Source organism: Pinus tabuliformis, chromosome 3_2 (assembly GCF_031772625.1).
Source record: "Pinus tabuliformis cultivar Carrire ecotype Pingquan chromosome 3_2, CPIR1, whole genome shotgun sequence".
Taxonomy (NCBI): Eukaryota; Viridiplantae; Streptophyta; class Pinopsida; order Pinales; family Pinaceae; genus Pinus; species Pinus tabuliformis.
The window spans coordinates 928,559,460-928,581,975 of record NC_142302.1 but is presented as its reverse complement, the minus strand read 5'-3'; the positions used below and the strand labels follow the sequence as shown (position 1 = coordinate 928,581,975).

The following is a 22,516-nucleotide window of genomic DNA, read 5'->3' as shown; positions in this document are numbered from 1 at the left end:
CTTACTCCTTCAATATGATAAATGGCCTCTCAAACTCATCAAATGCCAATGCCATGCCTGCAAATAGTGATAAAATAAAGCACAGCGATTAAAGCCTAAACATATAAGTGATTAAAGCCTAAACATACAAGTGTGGATGAAAAAAAACAGTGGATGTTGAACCTGAGACCTAAGATGTGTGTACTCCTCTCTGCATCAAAGGCTGAAAATGAGGGAAATGCAGTGAAGTTAAATATGAAACATACCTTGGCACCATCAAAAGACTAAATATCGGATGGGGTTCAATACTGGGTTTGCTACTGGTAAAACAATCATTTATAAATCTCTCCATTCTAGTTTTCGCTCCCACTTGTCATCCCTTCAATCTAGTTTTCCCTCCCACTTATTGAAAAGTGAACAAACACTACTATTAAATGTGAAGCCAAACTGACTCACATTGTGCTAATGTCGAAACCGACACTCTGTCGTCCCAACCATCACCACCACACTCGCGCCAAACCTACCACACTACCATTTGTTTCTAGATCTTCATCTGAATCACATGCATGATTCTGGATCCTTCTTTAGCCTCTATAAATTTGTATCTTCTCAGCCTGAACATCACCCTCTATAAATTTTTATTTTCTAATCTTGAGCAAGGCAAGCCAAGGCCTAGGCCTATTGTGTAATATGAAGTGATTTCTGTTCTCTAGTTATTTTTTTTCTTTTCTGCTGTCAATTTATCCCTTTTGCTATCTATGAATGAGTATAGAATATGAACGAGTAATGATGCTATTGCTCCATTTCCTGTGATGTTCTTTTGTTGCCAGAAAAGTTTTATTTTTGTTTTGTTTCTCCAAACTAACATCAATTTTTTTCTTTTGATATGAGCATGATAATTGAGTTCCAAATTCTGAATCTAGAGTCTTTCGTAGACATGACTATGCACCTTCACAGAAAAACAAGAACCATAAAACATGGTAGAAACTATGACACCCTTCATTTCGCATTTGATATGGCCATGATAATTGATTTCCAAATTTTGAAACTATAGAATCTTACAGAGACACGACTGTGCAAGTTCACAGGAAAACAAGAGCATCACACCTATCTGAAGGTCATATACATTATTATTGACAGAGAAAGCTAAATTCAAATTAGACTAACTTGACAAGACCATCAGGAACTGAATATGTTCCCACACACAATATAACCATTTGTAGGAACTAAAAGCCTACAAAAATGGTGGATTCTTTAAAGGAGAGACAACGACTTTAATATGTAAGTAGTTATTGAGATTGTAGATACCCTTCTCTCTTCCAGTGCCACTCATATTATGCTCCCAAAAGGTATACCAACATCAAAATATCAGAGCAATTAACCCAAACTGTTCCGACACGTAATGCCCGAGTAAGAGTGTTTGCGATATCTATATTCTTTGTAAACACTCCTATTTCCAACCCATAACGAGTAGCATTCGACCACTTTCTTACTTTGTCTAGTGTTCTTAAATCAAAATTCAAATAGACATTGTGAAATCAATATCTTTGGAATCAATTCAGCCATCATCTATACTTGAATTTTATAATTGATTATACTGGACCAAATATTTCGTGAGTAGCTATGGCCATTTCATCCTGTTTTTGTCACATAAACAGAGGTAAGATAAGTACTGCAAACCCATTCATGTTAAGAAGTAAAGGAAAATTTGTGCTCGAACTGACAATACCCTCACTCCTATTACTTGTGTCTAGTTCCACCAGTTAAAGGTACTAGCAAACAAATCCATAATAATGTCATCTCTAATATGTGTGGATTTTAGTCATCTTTGAGAGTTAAAATCTAGTTTAGAGTGGAAAAGAAGAACCAAACTAGTAAAAAGTAAGCATTTTCATAACTAATTGGGGAAATATTTGCGGAATTGCAATTATCCCCAAAATGTTATTCCCATACCTTAACTTCTAAGAAAATGGTAGGCATAATATAGAAACCCTTGGTACCAATTTGGTCGCCCCCCATTACAAGTTTTGCACCACTTGGCACTCTCCCTCCCAGCCTTGATATAACTCATAACCTTGTTAAACTGATCCTGGTCAATCTACGGCATTTCAAAAGAAATTATCAAAAATATCAAAATAAGGCCACCGAGAACATGATCACACTTCAGATTTAAAAAAGAATACTTTCTACAAGCAAAACATCCTTTGAATAGCTCAATACTTCCCAACATGCTAGTAGTAAAGTAGTCATGCTTTTGTCATTTATGGAAGGAGGACTTCAAAAATCAAGCTTTGTCAATTACCAACTAGAGAATCTAGTAAAGAATGACAAAATGGTTCTGATGGGCATTAACATGGTGCAAGTGCAATGCAAATTCAAGGACAAAGGACCAATCAAGGTCTCAATTTAAGAGTTAATCTGCTGGTCCTGCAACAATCAACTTATAAATAGACCAAGAAACTTGTGTGGCAGGGACCACCAATAATTATACATCAAAGTGCTCATCATTTTCTTCACAAGATAGCATTTCCTAGAACACTTTCAGACAACAAGCTCCCTTCTCAAGTGTAGTGGCCTATATTTCTCTTTTTGCAGTGAACCATGACACCCCTCAAAGCACAAATAAGAAGCTAACTTTATTATTCAAAAGGACCGATTTATGCATCATGCATTTGATTATCACACTTTTAGTTGCCTATTAGTTACAAGCAGACAAGAAACTTTTCTCTATTTTCTCTATTTTTGCATTAATATAGGTATTAAATGCTTAAGTAATGACCAAAAAACAGCATACCTGAGGACCTTTCTCAACACCTTTTCTAAAAGGATCACCGACAACTTGACTTAAACACCGAGCTTTTTCTTTTTCTACAAACTCATCATGGATACTCTCATGTACAAAGGTTCATGACCTGGAATAGTAGCATTGACCCTGTAGAAAGAGCAGCGACTTGATTAACATGTTACAATATTGAGTGCCTTACAGATTAAATACTTGAGAGATTCAACTCCTTACCTGATTGAAAAATAATGCAAAGTGAGCAAGCTCCACAGCTTGATCGACATCAGCATCTTCGCATACAATAAAAGGGGACTTTCCTCCAAGTTCCAATGTCACTGGCTTAAGGTTGCTCTTGGAAGCTAACTCTAGCACTACTTGACCAGTAGCAGTTGAACCTATAAAAGAAACCTTATCAATATCCATGTGCCTTGCAACTGCACCTCCCACAGTTGGACCATATCCCGAAATGATAGTCAGAGCTCCTAGAGGTAGTCCAGCTTCGTGGAAAAGTTTTGTTGCGTAAAGAGTTGTTAATGGAAAATTCCAAGAAAAAATAAGTAGTGGAAAATTCCAAGGGATGATCTGACCTGCAACTCAAATAGATTCATGTAATGCTTGACTATTAAGGTCCATCAACTGGAACTGTAAGACCATGTATTTTATCTACCCACCCTGCATAGTAACGAAATAGTTGCACTACCATTGGCACTTCAACCAAGGCTGCTTGCTCATAAGGCTTCCCATTGTCCCATGTTTCCAAGGCTGCAATCTCATCATTATGCTTTTCAAGCAAGTCAGGGAACTAGAGCATAATACAAAATCTCTCATAAGCAGTCATTTTCGGCCATGGGCCCTCACCAAAGGCTTTTCGTGCAGCCCTTACAACCCTGTCCACATATTCTACATCACCTTCAGCCACATTGACAATCAAATCCCATGTTTTTGGATCCAATCTTGGAAATGTTTTTATAGAAGCCGCATTAACAAATTTTCCATCGATAAGAAGGTGTGTATACTTGGATAGGTAGTGCTATATGCTCTTCTAAAGCACTTGCAGTTGTTCCTAAACTTTGAATCCTAGTATTTATGGATGCTTCTTGTGATGAAGCTGTCAATCAACCGGAGGTGACCTTGTACCAACCAACAGGACTAGTTGAGCTAGAAGTGAAGAGAGGGGCTCTAGAGCATGGGGCTGAGTGAGGTGTAGAGGATTCTCGCGATGGCCCTCACTGCTGCAATGTTAGCCTTCTGAGCATCTGAGTCTCTCATTTGGATTTTCTGCACTTGCTCCTTCAATATGATAAATGGCCTCTCAAACTCATCAAATGCCAATGCCATGCCTGCAAATAGTGAAAAAAATGCAGCACAAAGATTAAATCCTAAACATACAAGTGTGGATGCCAAAAAATAGTGGATGATGAACCAGAGACCTAATATGTGTGTACTCCTCTCTGCATCGAAGACTGAAAATGGGGGAAACGAAAATGAGGGAAATGCAGTGAAGTTAAATATGAAACATACATTGGCACCATCAACGAAATGAAGATCGGATGGGGTTAGATACTAGATTTTCTACTGGTAAAACCCTGATTTGTAAATCTCTTCAATCTAGTTTTCGCTCCAGCATGTGATCTCTTCAATCTAGTTTTCACTCCTGCCTATTGAAAAGTGAACAAACACTACCTGCTCTAGAAAATTAAATGAAGATTGGGGTTGGGAGGGGTTTCATAAAGAAAAATTAACGCTTAATTTTTTTTAAATATGCCAAAATTTTCCTCCATAGCTCAAACTTAGGTAAGAGCATAATGAAGCGGAGGTTTTTAGTTTCATTTGATAAACTAGAGTCCATTTTCACTTGATAAACTAGATTCCATTTTCACTTTCATACTAAGTATTTTAGTTTCATTTGCTAAACTATCACCCTCATGCGTGTTTTTGGTTGGGTTTGAAAGATCATCCTAACAATAATTTAATTTTAAGATTGTCGTTTTTATGTAACCATTTTGTTGTTAAAGTTTATGGAGACAGATGTATTGTATTTTTGGAAAATTTGAATGTTATTTTGTTATTAAAATTTATGGAGGTACATATATTATATTTTTGGAATTTGAATATTATTAGAAGGAAACAAGTTTTTTGTATTGAAAATATTTAAGTGTAAGAAAGAAACATGTGCTCCTAATTTGTTTGTATTGAAAATATTTAAATGTTCTTGCATATTAGGTGGGTGTAAACAAAAGAGAGTCTATAGTAAAGATTTAATAATTAAAAACGTGTGTTAGTTTTTGTTATCACTCAGGTTGTTCCCTAAAGTTTTAAGAGAGGGAATACGGCCGAGGCAAACGCAGACCAATCTTTAGATGCAGATTCTAGCCAATCTGCATCCAGAGAGGGCTCTCTCTTTATAATTTAGCTTTGTTTTGATGTATATTAGGCTAGTTATCAAGTACAAGGGTTTGTTTGATTTTTGGGTGGTGATATTCAATAGAACCAAGGTGTAAATCTAAGAAGTTCAGTCCATTGGGCTAATGGAGTCTATGAGGATGAATAGCTGGATATGGTTTCTTTGACAGACGGTGGTACTACAGAGCAAGGTAATCAATCATGGAACAATTTATAAGCTGGAATCAGATGGGATGGAGTCAGTTGGTGAAGGGAAATTAAGAATCCTTCATCTTGTAGAAAGAGGGAAAGTGGATGATTATTGCTAGGGAGCAGTTAAGAATTCCTTAGCTAATATTCAAGATGTAAGAACCAGGGGAAACAGGCACAGTTAAGAATTCTTGTTTATGCTAATTCTGAAGAAAACATTAATAATAACAGAGATTGAACACATAGTGCAAACAAACAAATTCTGAGTTATTCTTTTTCTCTATTATTAAGATCATGAAACATATATGATATAATAAACAAAAAAAATGAAAGCACAAGTAAAAGTGACTTATTGATCCATAAGATGATTCAAGAATTCTGTAACAAGTCCTCTGCTATCAATTCCACATTCAGAGAGTCCATCAATAATGGATTCAAGCATCTTTTGTATTCAGAAGGTTTTTAGAGTTACAGCGCAGTCTAAGAAATGTATCACCAACCCCAAATACTTCGCTTGAGGAGGTATTTATACAAAAGTGTTTACAAAATATCTCAAAGAGATAATATCTAGTAATAACTCATTCTACCTACTTTTACATGAGAAGTAAATGATCTTGAAAACAAGGAGAAATAAATGAAGAAGTAAATGATGTTGTGCTGGCTACTCCTTGCTTTATGAGATGTACTGGAGGTAGATGATACAAGTAAGTTCCTAGTTGTTTCCCGCTAATATTTTGTGTTGTTTCCCTAGCTTTCTCAGATTTCTTCAATTCTGACATGACACACTTTGGTTCATATGCCTATTCTTCAATTGTGCCTACCAGCTTATCGTAAGGGATGCCAAATTGTCAATTTTACCAAAGACACAAAAACATGTCTATAAGATTTCCAACATATTTTGCCACCATTTCTATTCTAGTAAGTGATCTCTTCACATCTTTCTCAGAGTTTCATCAGCATCTGTGTACCTGAAGAAATTAAGCTAGATTGTGAACAGATGTTTCACTTCATGCTCAATGTAAAATAAATTTTCCAGACTGTCATAAATGCTTTGACCAGATGGGAGTGCCCTTTCTGCTGAAGTACTATATGATGCATTAGCTTGATCAACAACATATTTTTCCAACTTGTCGGTGTATTTTGCATGTCTCAACAGGCGTTCATTACTCCCAAATAGAATTGGCGAGCCCCTTTGATGCAAAACTGCAAATCTTTCTATAAAGGAATCTATCTCCACTTGCATGTCCTGGCACCTTCTTTCTAAATTTTTCATCAGCGTTTTTCATGGTCAAAACTCTTTTGATTGTTAGAATGGTGCTTGTCCTGTATCTAATGTCTAGTGCTACTAGTTCTTCACTGGTCTTGTTGTTCAGAAAATGGATTAGCCTGTTGGCCTATTCGAGCATATGTCCTAATAGAGCTCTGGCCTTTTGAATTTCTACTTGGGCTACTGCTATCAAGTCAATCTACTCATATATAGTCTGAATAGATCTCCACACATTACTAATGGATTGATTGATGTTAGCCCACAAAATGCCTTTGATTTCTCCCAGAGGCTTATCTAAAGAGAGGTCATTTTCCAATGCTCTCACCTTGTTCTCTAATTCTTTCACCTCTCTTGTCTTTTCTGCCACAGTCATCTTGGACTTATCATAATTTATTTCTAATTTTTCCAATTTTTCTTTGACTTCCTTCAGCTCTGATACTTGGAGTTTTAAATTCTCCATGGCTTTTGTTAATTCTTCTGTAGTCATAGTTGTACTTCTACCTAGTGCTATTGTTGTTGTTGAGGTACCTGTGTCGATTTCTGCTATTGATTTCGAGACTGTGGGAGGCACTCCTGTTATAACTGTAGGAGGGGTGGTTGTGCCTGTTGGAGCTACTTCAGGTGGCTGAGAGGTCGACTCTCCCTGCTTTTCTTTCATTTTTTTCTCCAAAGCCTGCTCTGTCTCACTTAATATTTGATTCTTTTCATAAGTAGGTCTATCATGTCCTCCTATTCTTTTTGCTGCACCTCCTCATTGGTTTGGGGATGCATAGTAACAGGCAGTTTTAATTGCTTCCTGAGGGCTGCAATGTCCTTTTCCTTCTTTTTTATTAATGTCTTTATTCCTTTGGCATCTTTTGGATCATGTCCCAGCTCAATGATAATCTCTTCCAAGGATTTGATCATGTTATCCTTGGCTAAAAAGGAATCCTTTTCCAAATCCAATTGGACATAGGTGTTATCCAATGAATTTGCAAGTTGTGTGCCAACAATGCTTTATCTGCTAGTAAGGAGTAGACCATCTCTCCGGTTTTCTTATGCAACTCAATCTAGTCGATTGGATGAATGTCTTTAGCTAAAACTTCCAGATTGGTCCTGATATAATTAGCTGCTAATTGTGGCTGCTGCAATTTGGGCTTAAAGTGACTTGGGATCATTTTTCCTTCTTGAATTTCATATGCTGACATTAACCTTTGTTGATTTGTTGGGGCCATCTTCAGCAAGTGATTATAAAGTTGAATTATTAGTGGGTCATTCTTTGCCTTTATTTCAGTAAATGTTCTCTTCATGTCAGAACCTTGCTTACTTTGTGGCCTGGTGCATGAAACTTCCACACTATGCTGCCTTTCAATCTCCTGCCTGTGTGAACTGGTCGATGTTTCTATGACTGAGGGTGTATCCTGGCTAACTATTCTTTCTCCACTTAAACTATCTGTGGTCTCCTCAATAAACTCCTCTTCTGATAGGGGGTTTAATCTTTTCCTTTTCGCCCTTGGTTGCTCTGCAAAACCATTGATCGGTGTGTTTTCTTGTCTGTCCCTTTTCTTTCCCTTTCCCTCATTTAGAGAAGTTTGTAGTGCAGGGATTTCTAGCGCCTTTGTTTGTGCTGGAGGAACATGCCCTTGGCCTTGTTCCTTTGATGTGGTTGGCTGGTCTATCATTATTTCCTGCTCTCTGTCTATTACCTCCTTACCCTTTGCTGACCCTGTGCTGGCTTTTTGTGTGGGCTACTGAGAAGTCTCGGCAAAAGATGTGTCACCTCCTGTGTGCTGAGGCAGCTTGAAGGATACCTATCCAAAGAGTCCAAGTCAAGTGTTCTTTCAAGATCTTTCATGGCTTTTTCCATTTTCTCTTCCTCGGTAATTTCTTCAAATAATGTGCCTTCTATCCATTCTTGTTGATTAGCATACTATTGAATTTGAGGGATCTTATGATGAACGTATGCTGAGAGCCTATTTTTCACTTTTCTTTCACTTATGAAATGATTGGGGTCATATGGTGCCCAATAGAAACTTTGTTTCAACTTAAGTTGGTGCCCTAAAATCTGCTCAGCCTCCTCCCATGCTTCCCTCTTATGGACAATAAAGGGGCCTAGTTGGTTTTTAATTTTCAGCTGAGCCTTTTTCTTTGCATTGCAGAAGTGTGTCAAATCTGCACTAATCATCTGCCTGAAATACTCTAAATCAAATAACCTCATAGGTACATACTTGGGCAATTTGAAAGGGCATAGCTCACATCCATAAAGTCTGAGTTCTCTGTGATTTTGGTAGAAGTACCAATCACCTATTTTGTAGTTTTTGGAGAGCTGTAAAATATTCTGCATATCACCAGAGAGTCTGGCAGGAGGAGTTCTCATCAGCAGAGAGGAGGTTGCATCTATAAACAAGTCAATGAATTCATAGTAGGTATAAGGGGAGTCATAAACATAGTGGAAGACTGAGGTCCAAAAGATCACAGATCTTCGCTCTCCTTTCGAATTCAGTTTTCTGATGGGAAACTGAAAGTTGTCTGCTTGATAGTACAAAAACATATGATCAATGTATGATGTGTACTTGAAAACTCCTTCTTTGTCCAGGCTCATGAATTGCTCATGTATCTTATCAGCTATGAAAGTGGTATAATCATATTTGACAATAGGGGGTTGTCCTGGAGTAAATATTTACAAGAGAGCCAAGGTGGTCTCATCAACAAATTCAATGGTTTTAAATCCTAAGATGTAGGATATCATGTCAACAAGGAATCTTCCTGCTTTAGTGAACCAAGAATTCAGATAAGGAGGAGGTTGTTGGGGCTGGAAATCTGGGTTCATGAATAATTGAGCTATTCTGGTTATCTCTGAATTGGGCAATTTAGCACCTTGTTCAAGTAAGAATCCCATGGAAAGAGGAGCTAGAGGCTGAGTGGGTTTGAAGTGCAGCATCTAATTTATGGAATCAGGAGTAATGTAAAAGAGGACAGTTCCAGATGGAGTCATAACTGCTCTTTGAGTAGGTTCATAATTCTCACAACATTGGTGGATAATATCAGGGAATACATTTACTGAGGGGTGGTAGTACATGGGAATGTTGGATTCTCATATTCCATAGACATCAGAATTGCTTCGATAACTATTCCTAATTTCACAAAATGCTTGGAGGTGAGGTTTGTGACCAATTAAGTCCTTAATTTCAAAATGTCTGTCAGCCAGGGGTAACCACTCTAAATCTTTATATGGTGCATTAAGGGCTACAGGAGCCTCCTTGCTTGGTTCTTGTGTTTTTTTCAAGCAGGAGGTTTGGCCTTTGCGAGAAAAATGGGAAAAAGAGCAGTTCTGCATGTTTGATATGGCAATTATGGACACCTTCAGCTTACATTTGGCTCTTACAGGGGTAATTTACAGAGGAAACTGAAAATACAAATCTGGGAGGTGGGACGGGGTAAATACCTGTATTATGAAGGCGAACCAGTGTAATTGGCAGGTTGACTGACGAGTTGAGTAGCGGGATGCTGGACTTTGTTGGTTAGGGTGGCAAATTGGAGCTTGCACAATTGCTTCGATGTTAATTTGCATGTAACAGTCTTGGGAAACAGATGAATGAAAAGGAATGAAAATGACATTTTACAGGTTTTTTGACAAAAAATCGGCTTCGCAGGCTTTCTGGCACTTTTGGTTGCGTGACGTCAGCATGACGAAGTATTTTGTCGTGTAGAGGGGTGATGTGGCCATGACGTCGTGATGACATCATCGGGCGGTATATGGTTTGGGCTCGCATCGCTTATTGGCTTAAGCAGTTTTGGTGGGGAGGGCAGCGAGCAGTGCAGGAGGGTGCCATGTGTCCCTGGTACGGCGGAAATACCACCGACTCCCCGGGTGGTAAAGGTCGCTGTGGAGGGGTGCCGTGCTATGGTTATGGGCTGTTGGATAGGGAGGCCCAGATCCAATGGTCAACACTCAACAGATCTGGCAGAGGACTATGGCATGGGTCCCAATCAATAGACAATGATTTTAAACATATCGGGGGGGGTGTGCTATTGGCTATCGGGGGGGATTAAACTATTAATTAACCAGACGTTAATTAATTTTCAATTTTTATGTGGGTGGGGGGTTATTATATGGTTCCGGAGGAACTAATAATTCCCTTTGTAAACAAAATATGGCCATAATCGACCGGGGTGAGATTATTAAACACTTTGGGGTTTTTCATAGGTTTACATAATATGGGTAGGGGAACAAACTATATAGGGATTATATAATATGGTTACCAGTTAATATGAAAACTGATATATGTAGAAGAATAAGCGCTAAGTTATAATGTTTTAACAACTTAGGCTTAGGAGAAAACAAGGATTTTTATACAAGAAATGTGGCCTCTTTTCTCAAAGCAAGAATGTTATACTTCTTAGGTTTTTCATGAAATGGAGTGTTTTTAAGAGTATTGAGCAGATCTCAATATCCTTGGGGGAGGTTAGTAAATGATTTTGGGAGAAGTGTGAAGGAAAGTTAGACATGCATCATCTGTTTTGCAGCCAAATCATTACCATTGTACTTATGATATCAAATGAGATGAACCTCTTGAGAAACAAAAGTTAATCATAAGCATGCTTCTGCAACATCAAAACTGCCTACCCAGTCTATAGTACCTAACATTTTTTCTTCCTTTTATGGGTGCACTTGGATTAGCAAACCCTTACTCTCTTCTTTTCATTTGAATGCAATCCTATCTAAGTCTACCCTTATTTCTTCCAAGGGCTCAGATTTAACTGTTGATCTCCTTTGCTTCTCTACCTAACTACTTATCTGCCAAGATTGAACTGTTTGGACAGATCTTATTCTCTATCTCTAAGACAAGAAATTTAAACATGAAATGGCCAAGATTAAGCTGTTTGGCCATCCATCAATTGTGGCCAGAGTAAAACTAACTGCACACAATGAGATTCTTTGACAAAATAGAATAGTAGTGGCATTTTGGACTAGCACCCTTTCCTGGTCTTTTTCTTTGGGGTTCATTTCTTTTGTTTTTTCTCTTGACCATTTCATTCTTTTGCCCTTTGATTTTTCTTTTAGGGCATACCCTCTTTTCATTTTTTAATTTTTTCATTTCTTTTCATAATATGGAAACCTTTACAGCAAAGAAAGGATGAACATATTGAGGATTTCAACCAGTCAATCATGAAATATGACACCTATTATTATAGGAGCATAACACTAGCTCCACTTGGGGATGGCTTTTCCTGGTGAAAAGTCAAGAACAACAGGTCAAATGGCCTTATGTACCACTCTTGTTGTATTCTGAAAATTTTCCTTTGCTACAAATGAACAAGCTTCCCAGAGGAATATGTAAAGCCTATACATCTCTCATGAGTTGATCCAAACAATCATACTCTTGCTTTGTTCTTATATCTACTTCTGCTAGTTGCTTTATTATACTTATGATAGTTGCAGTTGTGAAGCTTAGGGCCTTCACCTCGGGCTTTAACTTCATCAAACTTGCTGTCCAATCCGAGCCTAGACATTATTGAATATAAAGTATGTACAAGTAAAGACAAAATTACCTCAAATAGCTGGATCAAAATAGTTCTTGAGCATCCAGCCATTAACTGGTCCTCCCTCTGCTTCAATGTCATCCAGGCTCTTTAAAAATTAAGTGTTGTTTCCTTGTACAGCTTGGATGATAAAAGGTCCCCTCCATAGGAAGTCAAACTTCCCATGTTTTCCTTTATCGTCTCTCCTAGAATCCCATTTTAGAACTTTATCAATTATCTCCAATGTATAAATCTTTTTCTTTTGCCCTCTTATCAAAAATCTTCTTGATTTTTTCTTGTAGTACTTGGGATATTTGATATACTCCTCCCTAGTCTGCTATAAATAAATAGTCTGATTTATTCTTCTGCGAATGTCATTCAGTTCTGCCTACACTTCTTGTAGCAGCTTCATCAGAGGGACTCCCAAAGATGAAGGGAATACAACCTCCATGCCATAAACCAATTCATAGGGGCTTGTCCCAATGGATCTCTTTGTAGTCAATCTGTCTACCCATAGTGCATTGTTAAGCTTTTTATGCCAGTTTTTCTTTTCTTCTTCCAATACTTTCTTGATGATATTGATTAGGCTTTTATTATATGACTCAGCTAGACCATTACCTTGAGGGTAATAGGCTATGGAGTGGCCTAAAGTGATGTGGTACTTGTGACATAAGTTGACCATTCTCTTGGATTTGAAGGCAGCAACATTGTCGGTTATAATCTTTACAGGACAACCGAATCTAGACAAGATGTTGGTATCTAAGAATTGCATGATCACTGAATCATTGGCTTGTCTACAAGGGATGGCCTCTATCCACTTGGTGAAGTAATCAGTGGCAGTAACGATCCATTTATGTTGGCCAGAATATGGAGGATGGATTTCCCCAATGAAGTCTAAACCCCATTGTTGAAATGGTCTTTCAGTGGAAATTGGTTTAAGGGGTAGAGGCAAAAGTTTCCTCTTGCCTTCAAAGATTTGACATTTATGGCAAGCAGTGACAAACGTTTTGACATCAGCAAATAGGGTGGGCCAATAAAATCTAGCCCTTATGATTTTATCAATAGTTGATTTCCAGTACAAATGTCCACCACAATCCCCTACATGAAATTCTTTCAATACTCTGTCAGCCTCATCTCTCGTTAAGCAATTTAGTAAAATACCCTCATGATTTTTCTAAAATAAAGCATTATTTAAAATACAGAATTTTGAAGCTTTCATTTTTAGAAATCTTTTCTTAGTTCTGGATAACCCTGGAGGAGCTTGTAGGATTAATAATACATGAATTATATCAACATACGAAGGTGATTCTAGGAAGGTCTGGCTAATCTGTGGAGTCGCCATCTCCTGTTCGCTATCCAGTTCATTGATGTCAAGGGCTTGAAAATTGGTTTCAGTCATAAGTTTAGCTAATCCTTGTCCCTTTATCAGCTTTGTAGGTTTTATTTCAATGTCATATTAAAAAATTTTAGCTATCCATTTCCCTCTTTTGCCTTCAATCCCTTCTTGGCTCATGATATCTTTGACAACAACGTTTGGTACATAGGCTATTATATGAGAGTATAATATGTAGACTCTGATGTCTTTGGTAGATTTCACAAGTGCATAAGCATGTTTTTCCATGATTTGGTATTTCAATGATGCATATCTAAGGGCTTTACTAAAGAATGTTATGGTTTTCTCACATCCTTGATCATCTTTTTGTAATAAAACAACAGCAATGGTGTGTTCTGAAGTGAATGAAAAGATTATGAAATCTCAGTCAAATCTTGGGCTTGTAAGGACTGGTGTATTGGTCAAAGCCATTTTGATTTCCTCAAATTCTTTTTTAGCTTCTATTGTCCATTTAACTTTAGAGTCCTTTTTCAGCATATTATTCAACAATCTAATTAGCTTAGCCAAGTTGGGTATGAATCTTCTTAAAAAATCGATTTTTCCTAGGAAAGCTTGGAGTTCTTTGACATTTCTGGGATGTGGTATTTGTAAGATGGATTATATTCTATCTGGATCGATTCTAATGTCCTCCTTGGAAATGATGTGACCTAACAGTTTACTCTCTTCTAGGTCAAATAATGACTTCTTTGGATTTAGTGATAAACCATATTTCCTGCAAACTAAAAATACCTGCCTTAAGTGATCTAGGTGTTGCTGATCTGATTTGGAAAATGCAGTGAGATCATCTAGGTATATAACCAGGAAATCATGAATCTCTTTAGAAAAATATATGTCCATGGCCCGTTGAAAGGTTGCTCCTGCATTCATAAGTCCAAAAGGCATTTTTACATATTTGAAAGTTCCCCACGGTGTTGTGAAAGTAGTCTTGTCTTGGTCATCAATGTGAACTAAAATCTAGTTGAAGCCTGAAAACCCATCCAGCAGTGAAATTCTAGAGGCGCCTACTACTCTTTGTAAAATGTGATCCATCTTGGGTAAGGGGTAGTGGACTTTTAAAGAGACTTTATTTATATTTCTCAAATCAATGCAAAGTCTGATTTCTCCTGTTTTCTTCCTAGTGGGCACTAGATTAGACACCCATTCTGAAAATCTAATTGGCACAATTATCCCAGCTTCATACATTCTTTTGAATTCTTTTTCACTTAGAGGGAGGAGTACGGGGTTGACCCTTCTGAGTTTTTGCTTGAAAGGTTTTTGATTTTCTTTGAGGGGTATTGTATGTTGAATGACAACAGTGTCATAGGATTTGAGATCTTTATAGCTCCATGCAAAAACGTCCTGAAATTCTTTGAACAGTTCAATATATTTAAGCTTTTGGTCAGGAGGCAAAGTTTTGGACAATTTTATCATTTTAGCATTATGTTCAGTCCCTATATTACAGTCTTCAATTTCTACATTTAATGGCTGCATTTTGGGTTTCCTTGGGATATCATTGGAATAAAAAATGTCTTCCAGAGGAGTCAATCCTATGGGTAAAAAATTGTCCTTTAAATCAATAACTTATGATTCTCCTCCTATGGCTTCATCAAAGTCTATTTATTTTAGCTCTTGCGACTCTTCGTTGGTAAATTTTGTTGGATGTAATATTCGAGTTGTTGTTTCAGCTGAATTTTTTGTTTGCAATTTTTCTGTTTGATCAAACTCATGGATAATGTCAAGGTCTATATTGGTATTGGAAAACTCTTGCTCTAGAGTTAAAATTTTTTTGATCTGGATATCACTGTCAAACACTTGCCAATTTTTTATATTGTCAGGTATTGTTGTCCTATGTCTGATCTGGGCTGTGAACTGATGATTAGGTTCAAACAGCAATTTACAAGTGCTAGCAAAAGTTGCCAAGCTGTGAGCATGCAAATTATGCTTTCTTGGGATCTTAGCAAGCTATGTTTGAAGGAATGTGTTGAGGATATCAATTGTTGTTCCTCTATAAACTCTCAGTCTAGGATCAATTGTGAGGAAGTTTCCTTTTATCTGTTGAATTACTAAATCTGAGTCTCCTAGTACTGATATCTTGTTTGCCCCCAAACTTTTGAGCAATTTGAGTCCTAGTAGCAGGGCTTCATATTCAGCCATGTTATTGGTGCATTTAAAGTTCAACCTATAGGCATGACCTTCAGCATGGTCATTTTGTAGATTGTGCACCCAAATTCCTGCCCCTGCTCCTAACTTGTTTACCAAACCATCAAATTCTAAATACCAAAGTGTTTCATGTTCATAGTCGATATTAGGGGTTTGAATAATTTGTTTTATGGGCATATACATTTCTTTGTTTTCAGTTGCTTTCTGTTGATTTTCTGATATATCATTGCTTTCAGAAAGTTCTTGAATGTGAACATTAGAGGTTTTGATTGAAGTTTTTTTTTGTTCAAGTGTTAGAGTTTTGACATTAGCTAGAGGATCAATTTTAGAATTTGTATAGAATGAAGGAGTCCATGTCAGAATGTACTAAATAGATGGGGAAATTCTGGGATTTCTCTTGATTGCTTACCACATATTTCATTAAAGTTTCACGGTATAGCTTTTTTGGTTGACCAAAAACAGAAATAGTGGCATAGGACATATCCAACTGTAATGATCCTTGAAGCTTAGCACCCCAGGACCTAGACAATAGCATGCCATATTTTGGTGGAATATCAGCCACCACTACATCCATTAAAATTGTTTTGGTAGGATATTGGACTAATGACACACATAAATCTTTGATTAACCCTAGGCATCTGACCTGGCTTGAGTCAAAAGAGAATAAATCTTTGTATGGTCTGGTAATGTCAAGTTCCAACTTCTCCATAACAGATTTAGGCATTAGGTTGTGAGAAGCACCAGAATCAAACATGGCATTATGGAGTATCTTGTCATGTATGCTTAAACTTACATAGAAGGGAGGAACACCTCCATCTACTGATTTTCCATTTACCTCAGGTCCAAAAATTAATTCAGGCTGATCATCAAAAACATTCACTGAATCTTGGCTTACAAAAATTTGAAGTGATCTGCTAATTTGACCTCTATAGACATCATGCTTAGCCAGTTCCGACAATGGAATTGTTATCTTTAATTTTCTTATTTCTGTCTCAAGGTTGAAGGGACTATGGGATTCTCTTTTTTCGTTATACTTTCCATACTTTTCTCTTTCCCATCAGCTGTGTTATGAGCAGAAGTGGCTTGAAATTCAACCTGTGGAGGTTCTTCTACATTTTCTTTGAAAAGAATGGGAGTTGAAGGTTGTTTATTAAGTGTTTGATCAGTGGATATGTCTTCAATTATTGGGTTATTGGAGTTGGGATATTTTTCAGGAGGAACTTGTACAAGAGGTTCATTAATTTTACTTTTGATAAGTTGCCTAGAAGCCTTTGGCTTACTGGTTTCAGGTACATCTATTATCCTGCTTCTTAGATTGTATTGTTTATGGACTTCATAGATTGTTGTGTCATATCCTTCCCTAAAATCAAATGACTCACTTGACTGCATTTGGAATTTTTCAAGAGTGTGGGCTTTTTGGTCTTCTTGGGTTAAGAAAATTTGATGTTCACTATTGAGACCCATTAAGTTAATTTGAGTGTCTTTTGTGGCCTCACTAGAAGTTGAAGCTTCAGCATAGTTTTCTTGGAATGGAGGTCTAATACTTTGGTCAGGACCAGTCTTTCCAGTGTTAGGATTTTGATTTTTCCTAAAGTTCGGATTTCTCCTAATATTGCTTGGTTGACCATCCCAAGATGATTTCCTCTCAATGGTTTCTACTCTATCCCCAAATTTGTCCATTCCTTTAATGATAGCATCTAATTTTTTCTCAAAGGCAGAAGGTTCTTCTTTGAAAGTTGTTCTCCTTTCAATTCTGGCCCTATTTCTCTTAGAAATCAGGTTAGCCTCAACACTAACAGCTATGCTTTGCATCTCTTCTAAGATTCAAGGAGCCCTCTCCCTTAGCTGATATGCCATGTCAGAGTCAAATCCATCAGGGAATTTGATCAAGGCCAAGTCTGGTCGAGGTCTAAGATTCTGAGGAATAGCATTGTATACATTGTTAAATCTGGAGCAGTAATCTTGAACAGTTTCTTGTGGACCTCTCTTTAAGTTTTCATATTCTAATAAAATGTGTAAGGGATCATTTTTCTTTTCCCATCTGTTCAAGAAGGTGTGATAAAGGGCTTCTAGGTTAGCAATATTGTTTGCGGGAAGTGCTCTAAACCATGTTCTAACATCTCCTGTTAAACTTTGAACAAAAACTTTCATCCTGAAATCATCATCATAAACCTCATAGTTTTCAATATAATCTTTCAATTTCTTTGTATGTTGTTGAGCTATGTGGGTGCTAGTACCATAAAAATAAGTGATTTTACTTTGATAATCTGGAGGCATAGCCCCTGGATTTGCAGGTAATTGCGGGGGAGCATATCGGTTTACCATGTTTACAGAGATAAGTGTAACAGTTGGAAGAGCAGGGATAACAGTAGAAATATGCGCGGTGGATGGGGGAGTGAAAAAGATGGTTTGAGGTACTGATGGTGAACTAGGAGAGGCAACAGAAATGGCAGAAAGGACTGGTGCTTTTGCAGGAGTAAGCTCAGGTTGGATAAAGCTCTGTTGGTGTATGTCAAGGTGTGAACTAGCTGAATGTTCTTGGCTCTGCTAACTTCTAAGTTCTTGGGAATTAGATTAGGATTCTAAAACACAGGTGGAGGATTCGGATCTGGATTTGACCTAGTGTAATGGATATTTTTCTTTGGAGCCAACTTCTAAATATATTTTTGGTTTTTCTTGAAATATTTAAAGAATACAACTTTTGACAGTATCTTTCTCGGAAGTTTTAAATATGGGAGTTTTGAATTTTCCTAAAGATCTATTGAAGCAAGGGACTGATCAAGTATCTGAGACAACTGTTCAAAGTCTAAAACTAGACTGGAGATAGACTGAAGCAGATTTTATTTTCTCCTGTAATTGCATAGAAAAAGCAGTTTCAAAGGATACCTAGCCAACTTCAGACTCCATCTGGAGCTTCAAAAATAAACAGCAGTAACAAACAATTATTCAAAATCCCCAGTGGAGTCGCCAATGATGTTATCACTCAGGTTGTTCCCTAAAGTTTCAAGAGAGGGAATACGGCTGAGGTAACCACAGACCAATCTTTTAGATGCAGATTCTAGCCAATCTGCATCCAGAGAGGGCTTTCTCTTTATAATTTAGCTTTATTTTGATGTATGTTAGTATAGTTATGAAGTACAAGGGTTTGTTTGATTTTTGGATGGTGATATTCCATATAACCGAGGTGTAAATCTGAGAAGTTCAGTCCATTGGGCTAATGGAGTCTATGAGGATGAACTGCTGGATATGGTTTCTTTGACAGAGGATGGTACTACAAAGCAAAGTAATCAATCATGGAATAATTTATAAGCTGGAATCAGATGGGATGGAGTCAGTTGGTGAAGGGCAATTAAGAATCCTTCATCATGTAGACAGAGGGAAAGTGGATGATTATTGCTAGGGAGTAGTTAAGAATTCCTTAGCTAATATTCAAGATGTAAGAACCAAGGGAATCAGGAGCAGTTAAGAATTCCTTAGCTAATATTCAATATGTAAGAACCAAGGGAATCAGGAGAAATTAAGAATTCTTGTTTATGCTAATTATGAAGAAAACATTAATAATAACAGAGATTCAACACAGAGTGCAAACAAACAAATTTTGAGTTATTCTTTTTCTCTATTATTAAGATCATGAAACATATATGATATAGTAAACACAGAAAACGAAAACATAAGTAAGAGGGACTTATTGATCCATAAGATGATTCAAGAATTCTATAACAATTCCTCTGCTATCAATTCCACATCCAGAGAGTCCAGCAACAATGGATTCAAGCAAATTTTGTATTCAGAAGGTTTTCAGAGTTACAACGCAGTCTAAGAAATGTATCACCAACACCAAATACTTCGCTTGAGGAGGTATTTATACAAAAGCGTTTACAAAATATCTCAAAGAGATAATATCTAGTAATAACACATTCTACCTACTTTTACAGGAGAAGTAAATGATCTTGAAAACAGGGAGAAATAAATGAAGAAGTAAATGTTGTTGTGCTAGCTGCTCCTTGCTTTATGAGATGTAATGGAGGTAAGTGATGCAAGTCGGTCCCCAGTTGTTTCCCACTGATATTCTACGTTGTTGCCCTAGATTTCTCGGATTTCTTCAATTCTGACGTGACACGCTTTGGTTCATACACCTGTTCTTCAATTGTGCCTACCAGCTTATCATAAGGGATGCCAAATTGTCAATTTTACCAAAGACACAAAAACATGTCTACAAGATTTCCAACATATTTTACCACCATTGCTCTTTTGGTAACTAATGACTTTGCAGCTTTCTTAGAGTCTCATCAGAATCTGTGTACCTAAAGAAATTAGGTTGGATTGTGAACAGATGTTTCACTTCATGCTCAATGTAAAATAAATTTTCCAAGCAGTCATAAAGGCTTTGACCAAATGGGAGTGCCCTTTCTGCTGAAGTACTAGATGATGCATTAGCTTGATCAACAGCATATTTGTCCAACTTGTGGGTGTATTCTACATGTCCCAATAGGTGTTCATTACTCCCCAATAGACTTGGCAAGCCCATTTGATGCAAAACTGCAAAACTTTCTATAAAGGAATTTATCTCCACTTGCATGTCCTGGCACCTTCTTTCTAAATTTTGCATCAAAGTTCTCATGGTCAGAACTCTTTCGATTATTAGAATGGTGCCTGTCCTATCTTTGATGTCTAGTGCTGCTAGTTCTTCACTGGTCTTGGTGTTCAGAAAATGGATTAACCTGTTGGCCTGTCTGGGCATATGTCCCAATAAAGCTCTGGCCTTTTGACTTTCTACTTGGGCTACTGCTATCAAGTCAATCTGCTCATAAATAGTTTGAATAGATCTCTACACATTACTAATGGATTGATTGATGTTAGCCCACAAAATGCCTTTGATTTCTCCTAGAGAGTTATCTAAAGAGAGGTCCTTTTCCAATGTTCTCACCTTGTTCTCTAATGCTTTCACCTCTCTTGTCTTTTCTGCCACAGTCATCTTGGACTTATCATAATTTATTTCTAATTTTTCCAATTTTTCTTTAACTTCCTTCGACTCTGATACTTGGAGTTTTAAATCCTCCATGGCTTTTGTTAATTCTTTTGTAGTCATAGTTGTACTACTGCCTAGTGCTATTGCTGTTGTTGAGGTACCTGTGGTGATTTCTGTTGTTGATGCTGGGACAGTGGGAGGCACTGCTATTATAACTGTAGGAGGGGCAGTTATGCCCGTTGGAGCTACTTTAGGTGGCTGGGAGGTTGACTGTCCCTACTTTTCTTTCATTGTTTTCTCCAAAGCCTACTCTGTCTCATTTAATCTTTAATTCATTTTCATAAGCAGGTCTATCATGTCCTCCTCTACTTTTTCCTACACCTCCTTTGTGGTTTTGGGATGCATAGTAACAGGTAGTTTTAATTGCTTCCTGAGGGCTACAATATCCTCTTCCTTATTTTTTATTAATGCCTTTATTAATTTGGCATCTTTGGGATCATGTCCCAGCTCAATGATAATCTATTCTAAGGATTTGATCCTGTTATCCTTGGCTAAAGAGGAAGCCTTTTCCAAATCCAATTGGGCAGAGGTGTTATTCAATGAATTTTGCAATTTGTGCACCAACAATGCTTTATCTGCTAGTGTGGAGTAGACCATCTCTCCAGTTTTCTTATGCAACTCAATCTGGTCCATTGGATGAATGTCTTTAGCTAAAACTTCCAGATTGGTCCTGATATAATCAGCAGATGACTGTGGCTGCTGCAATTTGGGCTTAAAGTGACTTAGGATCATTTTTCCTTCTTGAATTTCATACGCTGACATTAACCTTTCTTGATTTGTGGGGGCCATCTTCAGCAAGTGATTATAAAGTTGAATTATTAGTGGGTCATTCTTTGCCTTTATTTCAGTAAATGTTCTCTTAATGTTAGAACCTTGCTTGCTTTATGGCCTGGTGGATGAAACGTCCACACTATGCTGCCTTTCAATCTCCTACCTGTCTGAACTGGTCAATGATTCTATGACCAGGGGAGTATCCTGGCTGACTATTCTTTCTCCCCTTAAACTATCTGTGGTCTTCTCAATAAACTCCTCTTCTGATAGTGGGTTTAATCTTTGCCTTTTTGCCCTTGGTTACTCTGCAAAACCGATGATCGGTATGTTTTCTTGTCTGTCCCTTTTCTTGCCCTTTTCCTCATTTAGAGGATTTTGTAGTGCAAAGATCTCTGGCGCCTTTGTTTGTGCTGGAGGAACTTTCCCTTGGCCTTGTTCCTTTGATGTTGCTGGCTAGTCTGTCATTATGTCCCGCTCTGTGTCTATTACCTCCTTGCCCTTTGTTGACCTTGTGTTGGCTTTTTGTGTGGGCTGCTGAGAAATCCCTGCAAAAGATGTGTCACCTCCTGTGCGTTGAGGCAGCATGAAAGATACATGTCCAAAAGAGTCCAGGTCAAGCGTTTTTTCAAGATATTTCATGGCTTTTCCAATTTTCTCTTCCTCAGTAATTTCTTCAAATAATGTGCCTTCTATCCATTCTTTCACTTATGTAATGATTGGGGTCATATGGTGCCCAATAGAAACTTTGTTTTAAGTTAAGTTGGTGCCCTAAAATCTATTGGCATTATGATACATATGTTGTACTTGATGGCAACCCACTCATCTCAGATAATAAATTATAATGTAGAGAAAAGTTCATGCACTTATATGCAGAGAAAAGTTTATTTCATGTAGAGAAAAGTTCACGCACTTTTATGCAGAGAAAAGTTTATTTCATGTAGAGAAAATTTCACGCACTTTTACGCAGAGAAAAGTTTATTTCATGTAGAGAAAAATTCATGCACTTTTATGCAAAGAAAAGTTTATTTCATGTAGAGAAAAAGTTCACGCACTTTCATGCAA

The 22,516-nt window shown here is 37.4% G+C and overlaps 1 pseudogene; it reads right to left on the bottom strand.

Moving 5' to 3' along the window:
* Positions 1 to 1,213: 1,213 nt before the first annotated feature.
* The window catches only part of LOC149183682 (benzaldehyde dehydrogenase, mitochondrial-like), a 108,149-nt pseudogene continuing 86,846 nt past the window's right edge, over positions 1,214 to 22,516 (bottom strand).